Source organism: Oratosquilla oratoria, chromosome 38 (genome assembly GCF_046742065.1).
Source record: "Oratosquilla oratoria isolate Oo_2021 chromosome 38, ASM4674206v1, whole genome shotgun sequence".
NCBI classification, from domain to species: domain Eukaryota; kingdom Metazoa; phylum Arthropoda; class Malacostraca; order Stomatopoda; family Squillidae; genus Oratosquilla; species Oratosquilla oratoria.
The window spans coordinates 3,542,995-3,551,016 of record NC_134814.1 but is presented as its reverse complement, the minus strand read 5'-3'; the positions used below and the strand labels follow the sequence as shown (position 1 = coordinate 3,551,016).

Below are 8,022 nucleotides of genomic sequence, written 5' to 3'. Positions count from 1 at the left end.
AATGAATAGATCAGCACTGGACAAGAAATATGGTTGCGAGAACAGACTGGAGTGAATTACATATCGCAAATAACGAAACTAAAACTGTTTTGGAGACAGAAGCGTAGCCAGTAAAAAAAAAAAAAAAAAAAATGAAGCGAAAACCATAGAGTCAGTGATGAGACGAGATAGAGAAGTTTGCAGGAGTGACGTGGCTGAGGAGGCCTTTTTTCAGCAGTGGACTCAAAATGGCTGATTAATTAAGACGTGTGTATAATAATCAGCGGGGCCTAATCCATGGTGAATTGTACTAAAATATATTTGACGGATGTATGCATGTTGCCAACCCCCCCACCCCTTCCTCCTTAACCCCCGTCTCCCCCTACCCGCTCCGAGCCAGCCGGCCCTACGCACACCGGCTCGCCACTCGCCAGCCGTCAGTGTGTCAATAGTTGTCGTGGAAGAAAGGTGTACGAAAAATCACTCCCGCTGTATCTTCACAGAACATCGTTCATTTACTATTTCATTGACACGTGTTAATAATATTTCGTAACATTTGGTGTTCGGTGCTCAATTCCCATTGCTTCAAGGTCGCTGGGTCAGTGTAGTAAGTATGAACGTTTGTGTACTTTGTAATCTGTTTTGGCCGTTTTCTGAGAAGAGGAACGTTTTTCTGTCTCGTGGGAACTGGCTTGTGGCGGCACACTAGGCTAGCATACTACTTGCTATTTCGATTGAGTAGAAACGACTTCAGTTACAAGATTCTAGAATTCCGTAAGGACATCTCAACAATGTGTCCTAACATTCGTATTCTAGGTTTAATTTCGGATTCTCACAATACGACGGAAGATTAATTTGACATTTGGGAATTTGAGTGATCGTAACTGAAGTCGTTGCTATCCAAACGAAGTAGCAAAAGCAAGTAGCATGCTAGCGAGAAATGCTTAATGTGCCGCCACCGTTTTTTGAGTATTTAGTGTTAATATGCAAGGGTGATAGTGAACGATATTGATCAGTATTGCATAACCATTATCCGAAAAAACAATAAATGAATAAATAAATAAATAAATAAATAAATAAACAAATAATCTCTGAACAGCCTAACCGTACCAACTATCATTTGTGTATCCTTCTGTTGTGATGCAATGCAAATCTATCCAAACTTAACCTAACTTTACCTAACCTAACCTAATCTAACTCGGTCTAACCTAACATAACCTTACCTTACATTATATATATATATATATATATATATATATATATATATATATATATATATATGTGTGTGTGTGTGTGTGTGTGTGTGTGTGTGTGTGTGTGTGTATATAAATGCATTTATGTATATATATATATATATATATATATATATATATATGTATGTGTGTGCGTGTGTGTGTGTATGTGTGTGCGTGTGTGTGTGTGTGTATGTGTGTTTGTGTGTGTGTGTGTTCGTGTGTGTGTGGTGTGTGTGTGTGTGTGTGTGTGTGTGTGTGTGTGTGTGTGTGTGTGTGTGTGTGTGTGTACACGCACACACACATCCATGCAAACTCGGCGCATCCATACCAACTCGGCCCATACAGAGATGCCAGCTCGGCATTCAGCACCTAACTATTTAGTTTGACCGAATATACAATGCAAGCACCATTGTAACAAAACAGTATTTCAGCGTGGGTTGATATGTTAGTGTTGACGAACATAATACGTGCTGACCTGAGTGACGAGCGATGGTTAACGTCCTCGTTTTATTGTGAAAGTCTACTCCGAGACGACAACAAATACAGCGTAATTATCAATCTCTCGAGACTAGAGATATCACCGGGTTTTTATCTCTAGTGGAGGCTAGACCGCCATCTTGTTTTCTACAAGAATCTCGTGGAAAATTGAATACTAGGTAAAGTGTCATCAAAATGGATAAATAGATTCTTGTATCAATTAGTCGTTTATTTCAGGTACCATGACATCTATATACATAGCGGGCCGAGATTGTGATGAGGCAAGTTGACCCTACAGCATATAACCATACCTAACCAAACCTTAATTAACCTAACCTAACCTAACCATACCAAATCTACCCATACCTAAACTAACCATACATAACCTAATTTAACCCAAGCTGACCTATCTTAACCTAACCTAACCAATCTACACCTAACCTTACCATACCTAACCTAATCCTACATAACCTAACCATATCTAACCAAACTTAATCTAACCTAACCAACAGAATGGTTAACGAATGGAATAGACTTGATAACCATGTAGTGAGGGCTGAAACAGTCGTTTAAAGAGAAGATAACTTTATGGATAAGAGACATTGAACTGGCTAGTGTAGGCCCTATGGTCCCTTGCAGCCTCCTCCATTCTTGTTCTCATGAGTATGTATAGACACCACAAAGAAGACTATTCGTCTCTGTAGAAGTAACAGGGGATTGAATGTCATTCAACCTTTTGCAATACAGTGACGTCTTTTACCCAATGTCTTCTACCAAAGTGCAGTTGGATCAGTGTAACGATGAGGCGATTTTACCTCTCACGGGCATTGAAATCTCCCGAGTTCTCCCGTCATTGACAGAGGGAATTCGTCTCCGCGCTTTAACATAACGAAACGCCTAAGACACGTCACCGTATTGACGTGGTAGGATCTGGGCTCGATTTCAATGTTCTTCATCTCATTCGTTTGGCGATTTGCATCACCTATGGAGGTTTGTCAAGTACGTCACTCGATATTTATATTTGTTCTCTCGCCAGGCGAGTTTATTCACGAGAAGGAAATTTGTTGAATCTGAAGGTTTGATATGTTTTCATTAAAAATTGAACGCATCACCTTTCCCTTCTGTGCTAAGATTGCCAGGACAAAATGTCGACAACTTTATTATTATTATCATCATCATCATCATCATCATCATCATCATCATCATCATCATTATTATTATTAATGTTGTTATTATAATTATTATTATTATTATTATTATTATAATTATTGTTATCATATATATATATATATATATATATTATATGTATATATATATATATATATATATATATATATATATATATATATACATACATATATATTGTAGCTATTGAATACAAGAACGTATACATGAAGGAGACTGCAAGGGACCATAAGGCCTACACCAGCCACTTCCATGTCCATTACCACCCGTCACCCCCATTCATAAAGTTATCTAATGTGTATTGTTGATTCCTTTCGCTGAACAAGATTACGTAATGGAATCGTATGACGTCACGTAGGTGTAAAGAGTCACAGATTAAAGTTCTGTAATTGTTGATCAATTTTAATATTTCTTCTGTAATAACCAGCGTTTCTATCCATGAGAACAAAATCGCATCAAAGGGAAATTAAAGGAACGGAAGAATAGCAATATTTAAGAATTGGCTAACATTTATTCTAAGCGGAGATTAATCTCTGATCCTAAAACAGTGATGCGTTGCTCTGGTCCGTAAGGGTGTCCAAGCAGCAGAAGATTTCGTTGTTGCTATGTTGTCATTTGGTTCCCTGGCGTGCTCAGTTGGAAATTGTGACCTTGAATGACAAAGAAACATATATATATATATACTGTATATATATATATATATATATATATATATATATATATATATATATATACAACACTGAATGTGTCTCAGTGACTAGAGATATATTTTATCATCCACAATGTACTTTAATTCTAAGCCATCAACATCGGTAGAACCGTGGAGGCACATGCAGAAATTGAAACGCGGTACGCCCGAGGACTCGAACCAACGGCGGCAAGCACGTGGCCAGCGTGTATATATATATATATATATATATATATATATATATATATATATATATGTATATAATGTATATATGTATATATATAATATATATATATAAATATATATATATATATATATTTTTTTTTTTTGCGAAATTTCTATGTGAGTTGAACCTCATCATGGCAGAAAGGTAAGTTGTTTATTTATTTATTCATTTTATCTTAGTACTACTAAAAAATTAATTGGATGGTTTCTCTGACTTTTGGGTGGTTTTGTAAAACGCCTCGCGCCCCTGTACTACTAAAAAATTAATTGGATGGGTTCTCTGACTTTTGGGTGGTTTTGCAAAACGCCTCGCGCCCCTGTGTTGACGTGGTGATTTTGTGACGTGCTCAAAAAAGATACAAAAGAAAGACACCAAAAACAACTCTGAGCTTCTTGGACAGCTTCGAGCAGAACACGCTAGAACCTTTCCGGGTCTTTACGGAAAAAACAAAAGCTTTTCTGTGATAGAGTCTTTAAAGGAGTTCCATTTAAAAGTTCTTCAGTTTAATGTCACCATACGGGAAAATGAAGACTTTTCGTATTCAGATGAAATGTTTGACGATTTACAATTGTTTAACGGAGACGTCGAAAAGAGTAAATTCGATGGTTTTTCCAAGCACTATTTCGCTGGCTACAAGAGTTTCATAAAACATGGAGGCAGGGGTGATCACAGAAATTACCAAATGCACTACATCGACTCAATTTTTAAGATTTACAAGCGTCAAGAGAAGAAGAACAAGTACGCTATAAAGAAAGTCAAAGAAGAGGCTGAAAAAAAGAGGCTCCAAGAAAAGATTGAAGAAGAAAAGCGGAAAGCCGCCGAGGAAGAGGAACGGAAAAAGCAAGAAAAGCTTGATAGAAAGCAAAAACTGATGGAACTTAAAAAGGCGTGTTAAACGGTTGGAGAAAAAAAGACTTGAGCAACAATTGAAAGAGGAGAAACACCGTAAAAAATTAGAGAAGAAACGTCGCGAAGAACAAAGAAATATTAGAATGTGGTGTAGTTGTGAAAGAAATAGAGGAATTAGTAGAACGCGTATATGATGATTTCGAGGAAAATTTCCTGAACGTCTCATATTTTGAAAAACGAGCAATAATCTCTCCTACAAATGACGATGTGGACAACATCAACGAGATGGTTTTCAAGAAATTGAAGGAAAATGAGGTTTATCGAAGTGAGGACACTTCCGTGGATAACGAAATGGATATTCAAACGTCAGTTTACAATGCCCTCAATAGTCCATCTATTCCCCTCCATGAACTTAAACTGAAAGTCGGCGCTGTCATAATGGTTCTTAGGAATATTTGTCTACCTAAATTATGTAACGGAACACGAATTCTTATAACAAATTTATAGAAGAATATAATAGTAGGGAAGATTTTGGTAGGTGCATACAGAGGCGAACAAGTTTTACTTCCCAGAGTAACATTAGAGTCAACAGATACATCCGTCATATTCAAGAGAAGACAATTTCCAGTGAGATTGTGCTACGCCATGACGATAAATATATCCCAGGGGCAGACATTTGAACGTCGTGGTTTATTGCTTGATAGTGCCCAGTGTTTTGCTCATGGACAGCTATATGTTGCATGTTCACGGGTTACAAGCCACGATTCTCTCTTCGTTTACACTGGCTATTAAAAGGAAGGAGACGATTATGTCAGGAAGCCTGCACGCAACTACGTGTATAAAGAGCTTTTCTCCGGAGAAGGGTTTTATAAAGGTAATTTTGAAGACATCGTGGAAGAGACATATAAGAAAACGTCTAACGACGACGAAACAGAAGTCGAAATAGCAGAAGAACCTGATCAATCGATCACTGTAATACCAAAGTCCGCCTACAAAATCAGCGAAATAGACGCCATCAACATGATCATGCCTCCTGAGTCCAATTATGGGGAAGAAAACAGTGATTCTGGAGAATTTATTGAAATGATCCAGAGTATCAGAGAGGAAATGAAAGAGCAGAAAAAAGAATTTAAAAATGAAAAGAAAAGGAATAAGGAGAACATGAAGAGGATGATGAAGGAGTTTTTGAAGGCTTTGAGTGACGACAGCGATGATGACAGAAAAATATTCGAAGACAGTGATGGAAGCATCTACGACTCGGAAGAGGACTCAGATATTAAAGATGATGGCCCTCCAAGAAAGAAAATGAAGCAATAATAGTGTACAAAATTTGTATTTGATGTTAAATAAAACTATTTGTTAAAATCTATCTTTTATTTGTAAAACCTTCATTAATACAAGAAAATTCAGGGACAGAGGGTATCTCAGGGGGCGTAGACCCCATCAGACACCTGTGGAGACAACCCCCCCCCCCCTACCAGGGGAGGTGTCCCTGGGGTTGGATGGATTCCAACACTTATTGATACGTAATGTTTTGCCTGAGATAACCTATCGAAGCCTTCGTTTATAATATGTTTCAGTAGGATAAAAGTCCCTTAATCAATTTTGTTTTAGATTACATATCAAATGCGTTTTCCTCGACACTTTGGTTTAGTATAACTTGTGTAACACATTTGCAGCTGGATGAAATAATCTGACATTGGTCAGAATAAGATAAGTATCTCTACATAAGAAATCAAGAAAAAATGGCGGCTGAGACCTCAGATGTTGAGGAAAATATGTATCATTATATTATGACTTGCACAACTTCATTTGTTTGGTGTGCACACACACACACACACACACACACACACACACACACACACACACACACACACACACACACACACACACACACACACACACACATACACACACGCACACACACACACATACAGACACATACACAGGCACACACACACACACACACAGGCACACACACACACACACACACACACACACACACACACACACACACACACACACACACACACACACACACACACACACACACAAACACACACACACACACACACATACACACACGCACACACACACACATACAGACACATACACAGGCACACACACACACACACAGGCACACACACACACACACACACAGGCACACACACACACACACACACACACACACACAGACACACACACACACACACACACACTCACACACACACACATAGACAGACACACACAGTTACACACACACACACACACACACACACACACACACACACACAGGCACATACACAGGCACACACACACACACACACACACACACACACACACACACACACACACACACACACACACACACACACACACACACACACACACACACACACACACACACACACACACACACACACACACATAGGCACACACACACATACAGACACACACACACACACAGACACACACACACACACACACACACACACACACACACACACACACACACACACACACACACACACACACACACACACACACACACACACACACACACACACAGGCACAAACACAGGCACACACACACACACACACACACACACACACACACACACACACACACACACACACACACACACACACACAGGCACATACACACACACAGGCACATACACAGGCACACACACACACACACACACACACACACACACACACACACACACACACACACACACACACACACACACACACACACACACACACCAATCCAACACTAACCGGGCTGAGGAACGACGACTGCATTCTGACAACCCCGGCTCTTATGCAGTACTGTTTTTGGGTCGCGTCTATGGTTGTTATCTCCGTTATTTAATCCCGTTACGTATACATATTATGTTACGGTTTACATAATAATTACCTTATCCACTACCACTGCCGCCAGTGTATGGTTCACCATCCGGATTGTTGAAAATGTTGTATCCAGATCGGCTTGACAGAATCCCACGAATATAAACGCATTAAAAAATTCGACCCTACAAAGTGAACCAAATATTGGAAGAATCCGTCATGAAATACGTTCAAATGAAAGTAGACAAATAAAAAATTAAACGAATTTATGAAAGTTACCATAAAATAAATTATGATAACTTGTCATATACAATGCACGGCATGTTTGCGCTATAGCGACAACTGCATTGCATAACAAAGATTCATGAGCTTTTGGCAACTTCAATTGGATTACATTGTGGGATGCTTGACAATTTCTCAGCCTATGCTAGACGTCGATGTTAGAATTAGAATTAGATACAAATAACAGACTGTCCCCATTGCATTCGTCTTCAACAGCATAAGCACTAACATGAGCAAAATTACGTTGA

At 38.9% G+C, this 8,022-nt stretch overlaps 1 protein-coding gene across 2 annotated transcripts in view; it reads left to right on the top strand.

Moving 5' to 3' along the window:
• The first annotated feature begins 429 nt into the window (after window positions 1-429).
• LOC143019951 (equilibrative nucleobase transporter 1-like) overlaps window positions 430-8,022 on the top strand; it is a 51,769-nt gene continuing 44,176 nt past the window's right edge. For both annotated transcript variants that reach the window (XM_076175977.1, XM_076175978.1), the window contains exon 1: window positions 430-586. The gene's annotated coding sequence lies outside the window, so the exon portion shown is untranslated. The remainder of the gene's footprint in view (window positions 587-8,022) is intronic.